Source organism: Balaenoptera physalus, assembly GCF_965194825.1.
Source record: "Balaenoptera physalus genome assembly, chromosome: 11".
Taxonomy (NCBI): Eukaryota; Metazoa; Chordata; class Mammalia; order Artiodactyla; family Balaenopteridae; genus Balaenoptera; species Balaenoptera physalus.
The window spans coordinates 27,756,924-27,777,388 of record NC_138896.1 but is presented as its reverse complement, the minus strand read 5'-3'; the positions used below and the strand labels follow the sequence as shown (position 1 = coordinate 27,777,388).

At 37.7% G+C, this 20,465-nt stretch overlaps 1 protein-coding gene across 1 annotated transcript in view; it reads left to right on the top strand.

Moving 5' to 3' along the window:
• Positions 1-20,465, top strand: part of CENPQ (centromere protein Q) — a 177,161-nt gene that overhangs the window by 113,498 nt on the left and 43,198 nt on the right. The gene's annotated exons all lie outside the window — the stretch shown is intronic.

Below are 20,465 nucleotides of genomic sequence, written 5' to 3'. Positions count from 1 at the left end.
AATAGAACTAATATATTGAAAATCTAGCCTGTTCGAATTTGCTGAATCCATGATTGGGTACAAAGGTTATTTAATATCTTCATTAACTTTTTAAAAGACACTCAGCATTGGGTTGCCCACATTGTGCTTTCTCAATGTGTCAAAAAATCCTTGGTCCTTTAGATGAAGCAACAAGAATATGAAGTTTAGGAAGCATTCATATTCTCTTCCCCACCATTCATCATATAAAAATTACTCACTTTGTAAATTAAAGGAATACTGCTTAGATTAACTGTCTTCCTATGCAATTGCTACTCCCAAATTCTTGGAGGAAAAGAAAATTCTAAACTATTTATCTGCAGTACTTCTCAGGCCTTATTGATTTGTAAATAGTGGACAGTTGGTACCTCTTCCATGTATTGCCTTTCTTCTCAGTAGTGTGATTACCAAAGGGAGAGGAATGAACATTATTGACAGTGTGGGGCAAAATACAATGTCTAATTTCACTCTCATACCTTCGCAGGTGTGGTGGTATTTTACCGATGAAGGAATTGAGGCTTATAAGAGTTAATTAACCTATGCCAATGGTAAATTCTTTTATCTATTTATTTTTATTTATTTATTTATTTTGGCTGTGTTGGGTCTTCGCTGCTGCGTGCGGGCTTTCTCTGGTGGCCTCGAGCGGGGTCTACTCTTTATTGCGGTGCACGGACTTCTCATTACGGTGGCTTCTCTTGTTGTGGAGCACGGGCTCTAGGTGTTTCAATAGTTGTAGCACACAGGCTCAGTAGTTGTGGCTCGCGGGCTCTAGAGCGCAGGCTCAGTAGTTGTGGCGCATGGGCGTGGCTGCTCCACAGCATTTGGGATCTTCCCGGACCAGGGATCGAACCCGTGTCCCCTGCATTGGCAGGTGGATTCTTAACCACTGCGCCACCAGGGAAGTCCCAAGATATGAGCTTTTTTTTTTTTTTTTTTTTTTTTTTTTAATTTCTGAAACATTTATATTAACATATTTCCATACAAATAACCCAATGAAAGTTTAGTATTAGTTGTTTTGTTTGTTTGTTTTTTTATACTGCAGGTTCTTATTAGGCATCAATTTTATACACATCAGTGTATACATGTCAATCCCAATCGCCCAATTCAGCACACCACTATCCCCACCCCACCGCAGTTTTCCCCCCTTGGTGTCCATATGTCCGTTCTCTACATCTGTGTCTCAACTTCTGCCCTGCAAACTGGCTCATCTGTACCATTTTTCTAGGTTCCACATACATGCATTAATATACGATATTTGTTTTTCTCTTTCTGACTTACTTCACTCTGTATGGCAGTCTCTAGATCCATCCACGTCTCAACAAATGACTCAATTTCGTTCCTTTTTATGGCTGAGTAATATTCCATTGTATATATGTACCACATCTTCTTTATCCATTCGTCTGTTGATGGGCATTTAGGTTGCTTCCATGACCTGGCTATTGTAAATAGTGCTGCAATGAACATTCGGGTGCATGTGTCTTTTTGAATTACGGTTTTCTCTGGGTATATGCCCAGTAGTGGGATTGCTGGGTCATATGGTAATTCTATTTTTAGTTTTTAAAGGAACCTCCATATTGTTCTCCATAGTGACTGTATCAATTTACATTCCCACCAACAGTGCAAGAGGGTTCCCTTTTCTCCACACCCTCTCCAGCATTTGTTGTTTGTAGATTTTCTGATGATGCCCATTCTAACTGGTGTGAGGTGATACCTCATTGTAGTTTTGATTTGCATTTCTCTAATAATTAGTGATGTTGAGCATCTTTTCGTGTGCTTCGTGGCCGTCTGTATGTCTTCTTTGGAGAAATGTCTATTTAGGTCTTCTGCCCATTTTTGGATTGGGTTGTTTGTTTCTTTAATATTGAGCTGAATGAGCTGTTTATATATTTTGGAGATTAATCCTTTGTCCGTTGATTCGTTTGCAAATATTTTCTCCCATTCTGAGGGTTGTCTTTTCGTCTTGTTTATGGTTTCCTTTGCTGTGCAAAAGCTTTGAAGATTCATTAGGTCCCATTTGTTTATTTTTGTTTTAATTTCCATTACTCTAGGAAGTGGATCAAAAAAGATCTTGCTGTGATTGCTGTCAAAGACTCTTCTTCCTATGTTTTCCTCTAAGAGTTTTATAGTGTCCAGTCTTACATTTAGGTCTCTAATCCATTTTGAGTTTATTTTTGTGTATGGTGTTAGGGAGTATTCTAATTTCATTCTTTTACCTGTAGCTGTCCAGTTTTCCCAGCACCACTTATTGAAGAGACTATCTTTTCTCCATTGTATATCTTTGCCTCCTTTGTCATAGATTAGTTGACCATAGGTGCGTGGGTTTATCTCTGGGCTTTCTATCTTGTTCCATTGATCTATGTTTCTGTTTTTGTGCCAGTACCATATTGTCTTGATTACTGTAGCTTTGTAGTATAGTCTGAAGTCAGGGAGTCTGATTCCTTCAGCTCCGTTTTTTTCCCTCAAGACTGCTTTGGCTATTCGGGGTCTTTTGTGTCTCCATACAAATTTTAAGATGATTTGTTCTAGTTCCGTAAAAAATGCCATTGGTAATTTGATAGGAATTGCATTGAATCTGTAGATTGCTATGGGTAGTATAGTCATTTTCACAATGTTGATTCTTCCAATCCAAGAACATGGTATATCTCTCCATCTGTTGGTATCATCTTTAATTTCTTTCATCAGTGTCTTATAGTTTTCTGCATACAGGTCTTTTGTCTCCTTAGGTACGTTTATTCCTAGGTATTTTATTCTTTTTGTTGCAATGGTAAATGGGAGTGTTTCCATAATTTCTCTTTCAGATTTTTCATCATTAGTGTATAGTAATGCAAGAGATTTCTGTGCATTAATTTTGTACCCTGCAACTTTACCATATTCATTAATTAGCTCTAGCAGTTTTCTGGTGGCATCTTTAGGATTCTCTATGTATAATATCATGTCATCCGCAAACAGTGACAGTTTTATTTCTTCTTTTCCAATTTGGATTCCTTTTATTTCTTTTTCTTCTCTGATTGCCATGGCTAGGACTTCCAGAACTATGTTGAATAATAGTGGTGAGAATGGACATCCTTGTCTCCTTCCTGATCTTAGAGGAAATGCTTTCAGTTTTTCACCATTGAGAATGATGTTTGCTGTGGGTTTGTCATATATGGCCTTTATTATGATGAGGTAGGTTCCCTCTATGCCCACTTTCTGGAGAGTTTTTATCATAAATGGGTGTTGAATTTTGTCAGAAGCTTTTTCTGCATCTATTGAGATGATCATATGGTTTTTCTTCTTCAGTTTGTTAATATGGTGTATCACATTGATTGATTTGCGTATATTGAAGAATCCTTGCATCCCTGGGATAAATCCCACTTGATCATGGTGTATGATCCTTTTAAAGTGTTGTTGGATTCTGTTTGCTAGTATTTTGTTGAGGATTTTTGCATCTATATTCATCAGTGATATTGGTCTGTAATTTTCCTTTTTTGTAGTGTCTTTGTCTGGTTTTGGTATCAGGGTGATGGTGGCCTCATAGAATGAGTTTGGGAGTGTTCCTTCCTCTGCAGTTTTTTGGAAGAGTTTAAGAAGGATAGGTGTTAGCTCTTCTCTAAATGTTTGCTAGAATTCACCTGTGAAGCCATCTGGTCCTGGACTTTTGTTTGTTGGAAGATTTTTAATCACAGTTTCAATTTCATTACTTGTGATTGGTCTGTTCATATGTTCTGTTTCTTCCTGGTTCAGTCTTGGAAGGTTATACCTTTCTAAGAATTTGTCCATTTCTTCCAGGTTGTCCATTTTATTGGCATAAAGTTGCTTGTAGTAGTCTCTTAGGATGCTTTGTATTTCTGCAGTGTCTGTTGTAACTTCTTTTTCATTTCTGATTTTATTGATTTGAGTCCTCTCCCTCTTTTTCTTGATGAGTCTGGCTAATGGCTTATCAATTTTGTTTATCTTCTCAAAGAACCAGCTTTTAGTTTTATTGATCTTTGCTATTGTTTTCTTTATTTCTATTTCATTTATTTCTGCTCTGATCTTTATGATTTCTTTCCTTCTGCTAACTTTGGGTTTTGTTTGTTCTTCTTTCTCTAGTTTCTTTAGGTGTAAGGTTAGATTGTTTACTTGAGATTTTTCTTGTTTCTTTAGGTAGGCTTGTATAGCTATAAACTTCCCTCTTAGAACTGCTTTTGCTGCATCCCATAGGTTTTGGGTCGTCGTGTTTTCATTGTCATTTGTCTCTAAGTATTTTTTGATTTCCTCTTTGATTTCTTCAGTGATCTCTTGGTTATTTAGTAACGTATTGTTTAGCCTCCATGTGTTTGTCTTTTTTACGTTTTTTTCCCTGTAGTTCATTTCTAATCTCATAGCATTGTGGTCAGAAAAGATGCTTGATATGATTTCAATTTTCTTAAATTTACTGAGGCTTGATTTGTGACCCAAAATGTGATCTATCCTGGAGAATGTTCCATGCGCACTTGAGAAGAACGTGTAATCTGCTGTTTTTGGATGGAATGTCCTATAAATATCCATTAAATCTATCTGGTCTATTGTGTCATTTAAAGCTTCTGTTTCCTTATTTATTTTCATTTTGGATGATCTGTCCATTGGTGTAAGTGAGGTGTTAAAGTCCCCCACTATTATTGTGTTACTGTCAATTTCCTCTTTTATGGCTGTTAGCAGTTGCCTTATGTATTGAGGTGCTCCTATGCTGGGTGCATATATATTTATAATTGTTATATCTTCTTCTTGGATTGATCCCTTGATCATTATTTAGTGTCCTTCTTTGTCTCTTGTAACATTCTTTTATTTTAAAGTCTATTTTATCTGATATGAGTACAGCTACTCCAGCTTTCTTTTGATTTCCATTTGCATGGAATACCTTTTTCCATCCCCTCACTTTCAGTCTGTATGTGTCCCTAGGTCTAAAGTGGGTCTCTTGTAGACAGCATATATATGGGTCTTGTTTTTGTATCCATTCAGCAAGCCTGTGTCTTTTGGTTGGAGCATTTAATCCATTCACGTTTAAGGTAATTATCAATATGTATGTTCCTATGACCATTTTCTTAATTGTTTTGGGTTTGTTTTTGTAGGTCCTTTTCTTCTCTTGTGTTTCCCACTTAGAGAAGTTCCTTTAGCATTTGTTGTAGAGCTGGTTTGGTGGTGCTGAATTCTCTTAGCTTTTGCTTGTCTGTAAAGCTTTTGATTTCTCCATCAAATCTGAATGAGATCCTTGCCGGGTAGAGTAATCTTTGTTGTAGGTTCTTCCCTTTCATCACTTTAAGTATATCATGCCACTCCCTTCTGGCTTGTAGAGTTTCTGCTGAGAAATCAGCTGTTAACCTTATGGGAGTTCCCTTGTATGTTATTTGTCGTTTTTCCCTTGCTGCTTTCAATAATTTTTCTTTGTCTTTAATTTTTGCCACTTTGATTACTATGTGTCTCAGCGTGTTTCTCCTTGGGTTTATCCTGTATGGGACTCTCTGTGCTTCCTGGACTTGGGTGGCTATTTCCTTTCCCATGTTAGGGAAGTTTTCGACTATAATCTCTTCAAATATTTTCTCTGGTCCTTTATCTCTCTCTTCTCCTTCTGGGTCCCCTATAATGCGAATGTTGTTGCGTTTAATGTTGTCTCAGAGGTCTTTTAGGCTGTCTTCATTTCTTTTCATTCTTTTTTCTTTTGTCTGTTCTGCAGCAGTGAATTCCACCGTTCTGTCTTCCAGGTCACTTATCCGTTCTTCTGCCTCAGTTATTCTGCTATTGATTCCTTCTAGTGTAGTTTTCATTTCAGTTATTGTATTGTTCATCTCTGTTTGTTTCTTCTTTAATTCTTCTAGGTCTTTGTTAATCATTTCTTGCATCTTCTCAATCTTTGCCTTCATTCTTATTCCGAGGTCCTGGATCATCTTCACTGTCATTATTCTGAATTTTTTTTCTGGAAGGTTGCCTATCTCCACTTCATTTAGTTGTTTTTCTGGGGTTTTTTCTTGTTCCTTCATCTGGTATATAGCCCTCTGCCTTTTCATCTTGTCTGTCTTTCTGTAACTGTGGTTTTTGGTCCACAGGCTGCAGGATTGTAGTTTTTCTTGCTTCTGCTGTCTGTCCTCTGGTGGTTGAGGCTATCTAAGAGGCTTGATGGGAGGCTCTGGTGGTGGGTAGAGCTGACTGTTGCTGTGGCAGTCAGAGCTCTGTAAAACTTTAATCCACTTGCCTGTTGATGGGTGGGGCTGGGTTCCCTCCCTGTTGGTTGTTTTGCCTGAGGCAACCCAACACTGGAGCCTACCTGGGCTCTTTGATGGGGTTAATGGTAGACTCTGGGAGGCCTCATGCCAAGGAGCACTTCCCAGAACCTCTGGTGCCAGTGTCCTTGTCCCCACGGTGAAACAGAGCCACGCCCTGCCTCTGCAGGAGACCCCCCAACACCAGCAGGTCTGGTTCAGTCTCCCCCAGGGTCACTGCTCCTTCCCCTGGGTCCCGATGCACACACTACTTTGTGTGTGCCCTCCAAGAGCGGGGTCTCTGTTTCCCCCAGTCCTGTCGAAGTCCTGCAATCAATTCCCACTAGGCTTCAAAGTCTGATTCTCTAGGAATTCCTTCTCCCGTTGCTGGACCCCCAGGTTGGGAAGCGTGACGTGGGGCTCAGAAGCTTCACTCCAGTGGGTGGACTTCTGTGGTATAAGTGTTCGCCAGTCTGTGAGTCACCCACCCAGCAGTTATGGGATTTGATTTTACTCTGATTGCGCCCCTCCTACCGTCTCACTATGGCTTCTCCTCTGTCCTTGGACGTGGGGTATCCTCCTTGGTGAAGTCCAGTGTCTTCCTGTCGATGATTGTCCAGCAGCCAGTTGTGATTCTGGTGCTCTCGCAAGAGGGAGTGAGAGCACGTCCTTCTACTTCCGATATGAGCTTCTTAAAGAAGCTCAGTTAACTGTTGGTTGACCAACTTCCTTGGAATATCACAGCACACTTTCAAGACTCTCAACTCCTTATCTAGGCCTCCAACCCATACACTCTTTAGAAGGTAATTTCTGTAAATAGCCAGGCGTGTATTGAGTGGATTTAGGGGGTCCTACCTATATCTCTTCATGTCTTTTCCTGGAAGCCAGCAGATTACATAAAGTCCAGAAGAGTCCTCAGTCACAATTCTAATTGTTTGTAATATACAGTTTCTAATAACTGTTCATTCAAAACATAAATAAGAAACTAAAACTTAGTTTGATCTCATGAAAAACCAGAGTTAGAAATGACTTCAGGTTTCTGCTATGACTCAGTGTTTCACATAAATAGAATGATTTGTCTTTTACAATAGGTAACGAGTTTCAATAGGATATCTTAGACAGGATGTTGAGTCTTTGGTGGCTAGGTGCTGAGCAACAAAACTGACCACTCTGTCGTCTGTCTGAACCGAATCAGGCCATGTACCAACCTGAGTGCCTGAAGAGGCATGGAGGATCAGAAGACCCCTCACCCCACAGATCTTTCTCTCCCCTGTTTTCACCCACCTACCTCCCCACCCCCATCCCCGGGCTGGGCATTTCCAGTTTCCTAGCCTGCTCTAATTCTTTTTTTCTATGAAAGAGTATTTAATGGCATTGCTTTTCTTGGTTTTCCATGCAGGCTTTATGATCACATATTAATCCAGATTCCTTAAGCACTGTTTCTTAAAATTGGAATGGATATATAGAATATGGAAAATAGATTAGCATATTCAGTAATAAGTAGGTTATTTGATCCTGGCAGATTAGCCATAGTGTAATCCTACTGCAAAGTTTTCCCCACAACTTTCCAACTGTCACCATTTCCATCTAGAAGGAATGTAGAATTAGGCAAAGCCACAAGTGAAGCATTCCCTGTAGATTCTTACTCTTACTAAGCCTTCAGCAAAATCTTCTCTGGAATCAGAAGGTAAAGGAAATTAAGAAGCAATAATACATGGCTTGACTTGGAGTTTTTTTTTTCCTTTGATCTGGAAGACACAACTACTCTGTCTGATAACTGTGTGATACAATCAAACCTAGTGTGTTCCCCATTTGAAGCCTAAAACCAGCGCTTTAGAACAAACATCAACAATGTTTTCCTTTTAATTCTGATACCAGTTTATTTATGACACTTTGAGATTAAATTCTTAAGTGATAAAATCTGATATGCCAATTTGACATCAGAAAATAACATCTATTATTTCTTAAATGTAATTTTGACTCAGGTAAGTTTTCCAACGTATTTAAGAGTTGACCTTTATCATGATTTTTTTTCAAAAGCAAAAAAAGAAAATATCACAAAAATATAAAAGCTAGCCTTCATAAAGCAGAGCATGGACTTTTCAAACAGTAATTCTCTCTTTTTCCTATTAACACCAATGACATTGCAAACCAGACATGTAACAAAAAAGAGAAATACAATATACCCTGAAAGTAAAAAACAAGGTCAGAGGTGAGACTTTAGCTAAAAGACTTTCTTTAGGCAACAGAGACAGCAAATCAAGCTTATGCTTTTTTCTGTTCGAATCCTCATAAAAAAAAGCTGTAATAGCTCAGGTTTTTATTTTTAATTTTCCTTCCATGAAGTGCTATGTTAACACTTTCCTGCATTGCTATTTCCAAACATATTATGCATAACCCAGCATTGAAAAAGACTGTTAATTTTTTAAAAAGGAAGGAAAGAAAGAAGAAGAGGGGGCAAGAGAGCTAACAGGAGGGAGATGGGAAAGAAGAGGGAAAGGGAGGGAAACAGAGGGAAAAAGATAAGGAAAGGAGAGGGAGGGAGGCAGGTAGAGAGATAGAGACAGAGAGAAAGAAGAAAAGAAAACGGAAGGGAAGAGAAATTGGAGGGATGGAGAGACATGTTTTTATGTCAATCTGGTACATCTGATTTGGGTAAGCAAATTAACAAAGAAATCTAACACTATTAACAGAGAAATCTAAAAGTGTTTCATGGCATGAGGACACTTTAAATAAGTCTACCAGGTATGAGACCGGATTTCTATATTTCTTATACTTTATCTACTTTATAATTTCCAAATTTATTTATTTTTTTCCCTTTTATTAGATAATTCTTATAAACGTACATCTACCAGATTCCTCCCTATGATTTTTATTTGTTTATCCTTCTGAAGTATTCAACTCCTGGTGACTTATTTCTGCTTCCCTTAATGTATTTGTTATTTGTTCCTCTTTGCCTTATTGCTTTCTCTTCCTAAGTTTAAAACATCATCTTATCAGAGGGATACATGTAGTATTATTGGTTTTTTTTTAAGTCTGTTCCTAAAGAATGGACCAAAAGCAAAGTGGAGCCATTAGAGTAATAATCTATTTCAATGCCCTAACCTGGCTTTATTCAAAGCTCACCTGCAAAGGGTAGATTGTTGTTTTTGTAAAGAAATTGTACTCCAATAGAGATGTTTAAAAAAAAAAGTACTTATTTACAATCAGTAATTGTTTAAACACTTTACAATTTATCAAAGCTAATACAGAGAGAATATAAAGAATTTTGTCTTTGATCTGGTAGTCTATTAAATGATGAATTATTTCAGTCATTCATTATATTATTATTCATTTATGCAATTGCATCTGACTTTCACTTATTTTATCCTATCCTAAAACGTCCTTAGCCAATAACAAAGGTGTCTATTGTGTAGTAGAAATCTTTGCGGTGAGCATTATATTTGTAAGTGTATCTAAGAAATAGAGTGAAGGGATTGTGACTAAATTCGTAGTAGGGGGAGGGGAATAAATGGTTCTCTTTGTAAAGAAGAGGGGCACAGAACACTGTACAACAAGTCTCCCTGAAACATTTGAGAATTGATCTCAGTTTGAGCTGAAGTCCTTACCAACCTCACCTCAACAAAGTGCCCAAATGACTTTTTAAAAGGGTACAGCGCAAACCAGGGGAGAATGAGGGAAAGGGCAGGTTTGAAACTTACAGTGTTTCTATAATCAATACTCTGCTCCTGAACCAAAGTGTAAAGAGGCGCACAAATGTGCTAAACTGCATTTCAAAAATGACATCGTAATTGCTGGCACTGCCCAGCCTAATACATGGACAAACCGGTGCAAGCTGACATCCTTGCCTTTTTCTTGACAGTGGATCCCAGATTGAAAAGTACTACAATGATGTTTTCACCTGTAAAATAATACAATGAGAAAGCATTCAGTCATCCACTACTCAGTATAAAGTTAGCTGGAGAACTTCATAAGATGTTCCTCGTTAAGGTGAGGAAGTTGCCTTCTAATTCCTGGTTTTCTGAAAATTGTTTTCATTAAAGGTGTTGAATTGTGTCAATTGCATTTTGGGGCATCTTTTGTGAAGATCATATGATGTATTTATTTTATTAATATGGTATATTACATTAATTGACTTTTGAATGTTGAAACAGCCTTTTATTCTTGGGATAACCTCACTTTCTCATGGTGAATAATCTTTTTTTCTTTTCTATGAAATTACATTATTTATTTATTTTAATGAATTAGATTTATTTTAACATTTTTTTTATGGTGAATAATCTTATATGTTACATCTATGTTCATGAAGAATAATAGTCTGTAGTTTTCTTTTCTTGTGTTGTCTTTGGCTTTGGCGTAGGGTAATACTAGCCTGAGTTGGGAAATAGTTCCCTTGTTTCTGTCATGATATAAAGAAACATATCTTGAAATTGTACAATATACATGGTAGACATATATGGATGTGTAATATACATCTATAATCTAGCACAATTTAACTTAATCTCATTTATAGTCAATAATCTCTTAACTCATTTCTTGTTTCCACTCCTGTCTTTTTACAACATGTATCTCATCATCTCAATCTCTTCTTCAGTGGTGTGTTTTGGGGTGTCTGTGACCTTATTATGATTTTAGGCAGCCTCTCTGCTAATGCGTGGGCTTCTGTTCCTGTCTTGACAGTTGTTTGGCATAAGGTGTCCAGCACTGTAGCTTGCTGGTCGTTGAGTGGAGCTGGGTCTTAGCATTGAGACGGAGATCTCTGGGAGAGCTTTCGTTGTTTGATATTACTTGGAGCTGGGAGGTCTCTTGTGGACCAATGTCCTGAACTCGGCTCTCCCACCTCAGAGGCACAGGCCGGACACCCGGCCAGAGCCCCAAGACCCTGTCAGCCACACGGCTCAGAAGAAATGGGAGAAAAAAAGGAAGAAGAAAAAAATAAATTAAAAAAAAATTATTAAAATAAAAAATTTTTAAAATTATTAAAAATAAAATAAATTAAAAAGTAATAAAAAAAAGAAAGAAAGAAAGAAGAGAGCAACCAAACCAAAACACAAATCCACCAATGATAACAAGTGCTAAAAACTATACTAAAACAAACAAATAAAAAAAAAGGACAGACAGATCCCTAGGACAAATGGTAAAAGCAAAGCTATACAGACAAATTCACACAAAGAAGCATACACATACACACTCACAAAAAGAGAAAAAGGAAAAAAAAATATGTATCTATATATAAAAAAAAAAAGGAAGAGAGCAACCAAATCAATAAACAAATCTACCAATGATAATAAACTCTAAATACTAAGCTAAGATAAACATAAAAACAAAAACAAATTAGATGCAGAAAGCAAACCCCAAGTCTACAGTTGCTCCCAAAGTCCACCGCCTCAGTTTTGGGATGATTTGTTGTCTATTCAGGTATTCCAGAGATACAGGGTACATCAAGTTGATTGTGGAGATTTACTCCGCTGCTCCTGAGGCTGCTGGGAGAGATTTCCCTTTCTCTCTTGTGTTCACACAGCTCCTGGGGTTCAGCTTTGGATTTGGTTCTGCCTCTGCGTGTAGGTCGCCTGAGGGCGTCTGTTCCCCTCCAGACAGGAGGGGTTTAAAGGAGAGTCTGATTAGGGGGCTCTGGCTCACTCAGGCTGCGGGGAGGGTGGGGTACGGATGCAGGGCGAGCCTGCGGCGGCAGAGGCCAGTGTGACGTTACACAGCCTGAGGCGCGCTGTGTGTTCTTCTGGGGAAGTTGTTCCTGGATCACGGGAGCCTGGCAGTGGCAGGCTGCACAGGCTCCAGGGAGGGGAGGTGTGGATAGTGACCTGTGCTTGCACACAGGCTTCTTGGTGGCGGCAGCAGCAGCCTTAGCGTCTCATGCCCGTCTCTGGGGTCCACGCTGATAGCTGCGGCTCGCGCCCGTCTCTGGAGCTCATTTAGGCGGTGCTCTGAATCCTCTCTCCTTGTGCATCCTGAAACAATGGTCTCTTGCCTCTTAGGCAGGTTGAGACTTTTTCCCGGACTCCCTGGCTAGCTGTGGTGCACTAGCCCCCTTCAGGCTGTGTTCACGCAGCCAACCCCAGTCCTCTCCCTGGGGTCCGACCTCTGAAGCCTGAGCCTCAGCTCCCAGCCCCCACTGGCCCCAGCGGGTGAGCAGACAAGCTTCTCAGGCTGGTGAGTGCTGGTCGACACCAATCCTCTGTGTGGGAATCTCTCTGCTTTGCCCTCTGCACCCCTATTGCTGCGCTCTCCTCCATGGCTCTGAAGCTTCCCCCTACCCACCCCCTATTTCCACCAGTGAAGGGGCTTCCTAGTGTGTGGAAACTTTTCCTCCTTCACAGCTCCCTCCCAGAGGTGCAGGGACCATCCCTATTCTTTGTTTTTTCTTTTGCCCTACCCAGGTACGTGGGTAGTTTCTTGCTTTTTGGGGAGTCTGAGGTCTTCTGCCAGCGTTCAGTAGGTGTTCTGTAGGAGTTGTTCCACATGTAGATGTATTTCTGATGTATTTGTGGGGAGGAAGGTGATCTCCACGTCTTACTCCTCCGCCATCTTCAGGATGACTTTTAAAATCTCCCCAGATTGTTATCACGGAACTCAAGGTCGAGAACCACTGTTCTAGAGAATAGAATCACTAGAAAACTGGATCAGTTACTCAACGATTATTCATTCATTATGTATGATATACCCAGTATATAAAGTAAGTGCTAAGTGGAATGTGAAAAGTTGTCCCTGAGTTGTGGAAGGGATAAGATTGGCATTTGAAAAAAATACAGACCAGTATGGTAGTGCACATGATCGGTGACAATATGTGCAGTGCTCATTGCAGTGGTTGTAAGAATTCAAGAAAAGAAGTATACTTTGTGGGTAAATAAAACATATATAAATGGAGAAATTTGAAGGTGAGGTGGCATTAAAGAATGGATAAGCTTTTGAGCACTAATGAAGTTATCAAATCCAAGCTGGATTTTTTAAAAAAATAGCTTTATTGAGGTATAGTTGATATACAAAGAAGGGCACATAGTTAATGTATAGGATTTAATGAGTTTCGACAGATGCAAACATCTGTAGTACCACCATCACAGTCAAGGCAACAGACATATCAAAACAAAACAAAACAACTTGGATTTTATATGTTAATTTTCCCTGGAGAGATGTGTCTTTATTACTATAGAAAATTTACTTGTGTTCAGCTTCCTTATGACAGAATATGATATTACCTACATTATTAATAAATTTCAGCATACTTTAAGCTAGTAGAAACACCATATCTCTTGGCTTTCTTTTATATTGCATAATTCAGTTTATATGTTTATTGGGTTTAATCAAGCAGTCTGTGACAATTTCCTTCTTATATAAAATATTAATTTAAAATGGACTTGATGTTACTTATTTTGTATAGGGCCATGCGTGACCCCATCATTTTATAAATTAGAGTTATGTTTATGCTCAATGCTCTAGACCAAAGTTTTAAAATCTGAGCACTGAATAATTGCTAGAAATAGTAGATTCTTAAGAACTAAGGAATCTGAAGGGCAATATTAAACTGAAGTCTTAATTTCTGACAAGTTAAAATTAATTTGATCACCCTTTGTAAATTTTGACACGTGTGATGGGACTGTGCCCATAATCTGGGTATGGATATAGCATTCATTAGAATTTGTTTTGCAGCAAGTGGTTAGATATACAGAAATTACTTTCACATACGGTGTTATCTTCAAATATGGAGGTAATTATATTTGTGTGTATATGCAACTTGTGGGTAGAGATTAAAATCTTCATTGTTGTTGAAAAACTATGAGGAAGGAAAATATATCTTTTGTTACCTAAGAGGAAGTTTATAGGCTGAGAATCTTGTGAGTAGTTAAAAGATGAGTGGCATGATTTGTAATGATGACACATCGTACCTTTAGAAATTAAGGGCGAATAATTTTCAAAGAAACTTCCTGTTGATGCTCTTTTGAGAATCTTAGCAATATTTTCCAATAAAGATGGCTATCTGTACAGCCAACTTGTACAGGTGTTTGTATTGCTATTCTCCCTAGGGCCATGTGCAAATTTATTCATGCAGTCTTTGATTATTGCTACCTAACAAGACAGGCTGAATATCCTTGACTGTGAAAAAGCATTGTATCCTACAAGTGACAAGAATGCTTTAATAGCTGTTACTTTCTGGTCTCATTCATCTTTCCCTCTTCAGTCAACATTCCAAGATACATTTATCATAAAAAAGTTAATTTCACCCTCAACTTTTGTATTGGTAGCACCAGTTTAACTCCTGACCGTTGATTTCTATAAATTGAAATGTTTATAGTTATCAGTAGTATCATTTGTGTGTTCTCATGTGCTTGATCCTTTAATGATGCTCAAAGTACTTGTTCTATCCATTCAAATGGTGATAATTTTTTTCTTTTAGTGGTCAATATATATACATGACACAAGATGGTGTGGTGAGTTATCCTGTCTTCTATATTCACTAAAAGTCACAATATCTTTTGTTACCACACCTTTTAAAGAGAAGTACAACTAAAATTTAAATTGATATATATTATTAACTTAATTCATTTGGTAATTTTATGTCAGCAGTATTAGTAAACTATAAAAACTCATTTAGAATATAATATATGAACTTTTGAATAAACTGCTTTTTCCTGGTAAGGAGGGGAAACTCTTGGCTTGTTTATTGAGATCATATTAGAAGAATAAATTAACTTCGGAAACATTGACAGGTTTATGCTATTGAGATTTCCTATACAAGACCATGTTGTGTCTTTCCGTTTATTTATTTCTCCTGAAGTATTTGAATGTTTCTGGCTAAGTTTATTCCAATGTTTTATGCTTTTGGTTGTCACTGTATATGGTATCCTTTCTTTCCATCTGCCATTTTAAATACCTATGACGGCACTTCTAGCCTGTCTTTGTAACCTAGGAAATGAACCGTGTTGAAGCTAAAAAGATAATAAAGAAATGTCGCCACTGAAATTACAGACTATTGATGAATTCTCCCCCTAAAATCCATCTATGATTTGTCTTGCCTAACCCAACTATTAAGTAATGATGATTGTTGTATTAGTTTTCTGTGACTGCTGTAATAAATTATCACAGATTTTGTGGCCTAAAACAGCAGAAATTTATGACCTCACAGTTCTGGAGACCAGAAGTCCAAAATCAGTATCACTGGTCTGACATCAAGTTGTCAGCAGGGCTGTGCTTTTTTCTAGAGGCTCTAGGGAGGAATCCATTCCTTGACTCTTCCAGCTTTTTGGGGCTGCTAACATTCTTTGAACCAACTTACACATTGTATAAGAAAACAAGAGCATTCTTTGGCAAAATATTCAAGGTATTTTACAGGAATAAATTTTTATGTCCGGTAACTATGGGACACTGAAAACCATTAGGCATTCAGAAATTATGATTAAGTAGTTAATCTTCTATTAGCCCTGAAAATTGTATTAGAATCACTTAGAAAAAAAGAAAATATATTGATATCATTGAATACTTGTTATTGAGCCATCAAAAAACATCATGGGAAATTTACTGGTAAATGAAGGGCCATGTCACACAGATGGTGCTGTAGAAACAATTACTATTAATATATTTCAGGGATCACCAGTAACTAAAAAGCCAGGCACAATCTAATCTGAATTTGAACCAACTTATACATTGTACAGTCAAACAAGGTATATATATTGAAAAACATCTGTAGAAGGAGAGTAGCAAGATTTAATAAATTTTAATGAACTCCACAGAGGTAGTCAGAGTAATTAAAATTTAAACCTGGTTATAGAAAAATAATAAATTCCAACGAACAGCAATGAAAGGAAAATGAATGAAATTTAATAGTGATGGTCGTCTTAGGTATGTAAAAGCCAGGAAAATAAAACTAAATTATTGTAAGTTTCTTCACAATTATCATTAATATACAAAACACAAAAAATCATTTTCTGAGCAAGAGAGAAGATTATATCCAAAGACTAAATTCTCATTGCCATGTTGGAATCCAAATGGCTTGCTTAATCCATGGCATAAGTTATATTAGAAACTGAATCATTATAATCTTTAGACAAAAAATGACCATTTTTAATCCCACAGACAAACTCCAATGAAAACAAATGATACTGTTTATGCAAACTCTGCTGGGAGTTTCCTGGTGGTCTAGTGGTTAGGATTCAGAGCTTTCACTGCTGTGGCCTGGCTTCAATCCCTGGTCAGGGAACTGAGATCCCACAAGGTGCATGACGCGGCCAAAACAAACAAATAAACAAACAAACAAGCTATGCTAAGATTGTAGACTTTTAGGGCAAAGAAAGTGCCTTAGATACTTGGATCAGAAGTCAGAGGAGTCTCAGAACAGGAGCAGAGCTACCCTGAGCTGGGCCTTTCATCCATAAAGTGGCCAATTTGTACGGAGACTTCTGGTTTTCTGGTTTCTCTGGGGGGGTTTGGGTGGATAGATGGAGAAAAATACATCTTTTATGCTAGCAAAAACTAGCATTTTTTGTTGTTGTTGTTGTTAAAAGCAATATGCTTCCTGTTCTTCAAGGATCAAGGAATGTGACAGTTTCTTTAGTTATTGGCAATTCCATGAAAAAGTGTCCCTGCACATCCTAAAGGGGGGAGGATTTGCCACATATTAAAGTACTGCCTGATCTATCAGGTTTAACTGAAACAGTTTCCAAAAACCTATGCTCACAGGAAAAACATGGAAATATCCTAATAGATTTAAGTATATCTTTAAAGACCAGATTCTTAGTCTAAAGAAGCTGAGTATGTAATTTCAAATTCTGTTTCTCCATTAAAAAGCATCAGTAAGTAAATATGCTTAAAACTGTGGGAAGAATTTCTATGTCATGTTTTACCTGTTTCCTCTTCCTTTTCAGAGTATGTGTTGTTTGAACGTTTGATTTTGGTAGACTGTTTGGACCTTGAGGTTGGTTTTCAGTGGGAGGGGTGTTAGCATGTGAAGTGGAATTGAATAGCAGGCTTTGTTCGCAGGAGCATTGAGAATTCTGTCACGTGACTAATACGCGGCATTGGCCATTGAAATATTAATAGGAACAGGATAACATGGCTGCTGGAGTGAATTCTTTTTTAAATTGAGATAGTTTATAATGAATCAAGAATGCTTATTTGAAAAAGTTCATACATGAAAAAAGGAAGTTGGTTAAGATTAGTCAGAGAGGGGCTCACGAATGTTGATACCTTTTGAGCTGAACTTTGAAGGAGTAATAAATGTGGTGGAATGGGGATGAAGGAATTCCCATTCCTACTGAGGCCAATAAAGCAAGAGAGAAATGGGTACATAGGTGAGTGGAGAAGGGCAATTTTGGATGAGTAAGTGAATGATACAGAAGTAAGAAATTTATCCCAATACGTTTTATGCCAGTTTGAGGAGTTCAGAGCTGCATTACTGGAACTGGTAAATCCAAGCTTTATCTCCTCACAATAGCCTTGGGTTTGTTACAACTGGCAGTTTGTGCTTCCCTGAGGCTTGGTTCCAACTCCATACAATATCACCTTTTGTGTCCCAGAAAGATGCAAATCCATGTGAAGCATTAACTAATCTTCCTGTGCATGTACCTTCCCTGAGCACGTCGTGTTCTCCTTTCAAAAGTCAGCCGATGGCTGCTTGGGCCTTGCTGGCTCATTGTCCTTTAAGCATGTGGTTCTTTGTCAAATCTTAATCCCCCTTGAATTAAGGCACAAGGAATAAAGAAATCAATTTAGTGATTTATGCCCCAGCACTGGTTCCGTACTCTTTGGCATCTGACTTTTTTATGTTAGTTTTACTAACTCACTGATGTTTGAAGACTCAAAAGAAGCCAATCTTGTGGCTGTGAAACTGTATTTCTTATTTCTTATTCAGGAAAACACCTCATCTGCCTTTAATATGGAGTGTGTAGATTAACTACAGTTGTCTATTATTATTTCTAACTTTTTAAGATGAATAATTATCCCTAAAATACTCATAGTCAGAGTAAAAGCAATCTAGCCTCCATCAGGTTAAATCAGTTCTACCCTGGGATTTTATTATTTCCTCCAAGTTACACAAAATTGAAAGTGACCTATGTTCATTTCATTTTAATCTTAAGCAAAAGCAAGAGTTTTTACAACATCGGGATCCTGGCCTGGGAATAGAAAACAGGCAATAATTATAGATTTGTGCGTATGAATAACTAGGGCTAATCCCTTTGTGTGGTGTGAGAGCCTGTTATTTACTCAAGTGATATTGCCCTTGGCAAATTTCTTTCCTATTCTGGGTAAAGAAACTTCTCTTCTGCCTGCTGGAAAACTTTTTAGATGTGATTACCACTGCTGTCCTCCAGTTTTCAAAATTTTCCTCTGTCTTGAGTTGGGTCTCCAGCTATTCTAGGTTGTTTATCCATGTATTTCTACTGCTTGAAGGGTACCCTTCCCTCAGGAAACATTTGAAAGCAGGATACTATTTCTATAGGCATGACTCTCAAGATTAGTTCTGAGCCAGCTGTGAACTCACCCATTATTTTATTTTATTGCCTCCTTATTTTATTGCCTAATCTGTTTTTTTGACTTTCCCTCTGTCAGCTCCAAACTCAAAAGTGTTCTCCTCTGCTAATAGCACCTGTGCTTCCCTTAAAAGTCACATCCTTCCTTCCTGGCGATGCTCCATCCACACAGAAGTTCTTAATGAAAGCTCTGTTATAGAAAACTATGACTATTTTCATTTCACAAGGATGGAGGCTTAGAAAAGTTAAACATCTCAAGATCATATAGCTAATAAACAGGAAGAGTTGAAAGTTAAACTATATTCTTATTTCCAAATTTAATATTTTGTTCTCCATGACATGTGGGAGTCTCCCGACTAAAATTTGAGATTTGTGAGAATAGAGTTTTTAGGCAAAAATCAACATTAGGTAAATGACAATTATCCCAAGTTGGACACTTTTACAGATATTCAAATACCTTTCCAACTGCAGAAAAAACTCCTGTGCAGCCCTGTGTGCTGACTCCAGCTTAGCCTCTTCCTAGTTGTATCACCAACTGTTAATTCTGTGCTTTAGTTTTTTCTTCTAAAATGGGGATAAATACTCCCTGGGGTGGTTGTGAAAATTAAGTTGTTTACTTATATGTAAAGCTTTAGAATATTGCTTGTCACAGAATGCTTAATACATGAAAACTGTCATTATGATTTTTGTCATTGTTATTAAAATTATCTTACATCTTTCCTAAAGATTTTCTCTCCTCTCAATAGAACACTAAAAGCATAAAATACATGACCATCTTATTTGTAATTAATTTTGTAGGACTTCCATCATTAATTGCGTGGAAGAAGAGTTCTTTATTTTTTATCTTTAGACCCTTAATGAAAGTGGCTTGATCCCTGACCCTTTTCTTCTGAGGTTCCAGCCAGCCTTAAACAGGAAATACTAGAATGGGTGTATCTAACTGTTTCTGGATTTGATCTGTAACTATAACTTACAAAAGAGTAAGATCAGAACTTAAGTAGAATCATAATATATCAGTGATTGAAAGCATATTAAATTTCATCTGCTTTCTAACCCAACATCTAGCATGGGTGAACACACTGTCTTTGTGTCCCTTTACAGTAAACACAGAGACACTAGAAATTTCCTGCTCTTGGAATTATTTGATACAGTGTAGGTTTTGTAACTCTTCATAATTTGTTTTAGTGGGGGTATGTTTGCTTTTTTTCTCTTGACATTGTTCCAAAGTTGATGTTGCTCATGAATTTTACTAATATGCAAATTATATTTTGAATATAGAGGTCCCCAACCAGGAGATTAGTGTCTCCTGGGAGATGTCAGTGAGGTACTTAGTAAATAGACCTCTTGGTCCATTTCCACGACTTGACTCCATTTGCAAGGGAATTGCTAGTATTCCTGGTAAGAAGGGAAGAACAGTGATTATGTTCTTCTTCTTAGAGACTTCGCACTCAGAAACTTCTTTAGTCTCTGACCTCTCCTGAAATCCTTAATAAGACTGCAGAAATAAGAAGTAATACCTCCCTACAAAAATTTCAGCAATGCTTAGTCTAATATAGTGGTTCTCAACCCTATCAAATATGATGCTTCCTTTTTTTATTGGACATTGCAATCCCCATGACTCCTTTCTTTTATAACTGGAAGTTTGTACCTTTTGTTCCAATGCTTCCTTTTTATCACAAATATTTTTAACGCCTCGTTTACTATCATGAAAATAAATTCAGGGAATAATATATCTAGGACCTCTCCTAGGGTATACAAAACCCTGAGAAAATACATT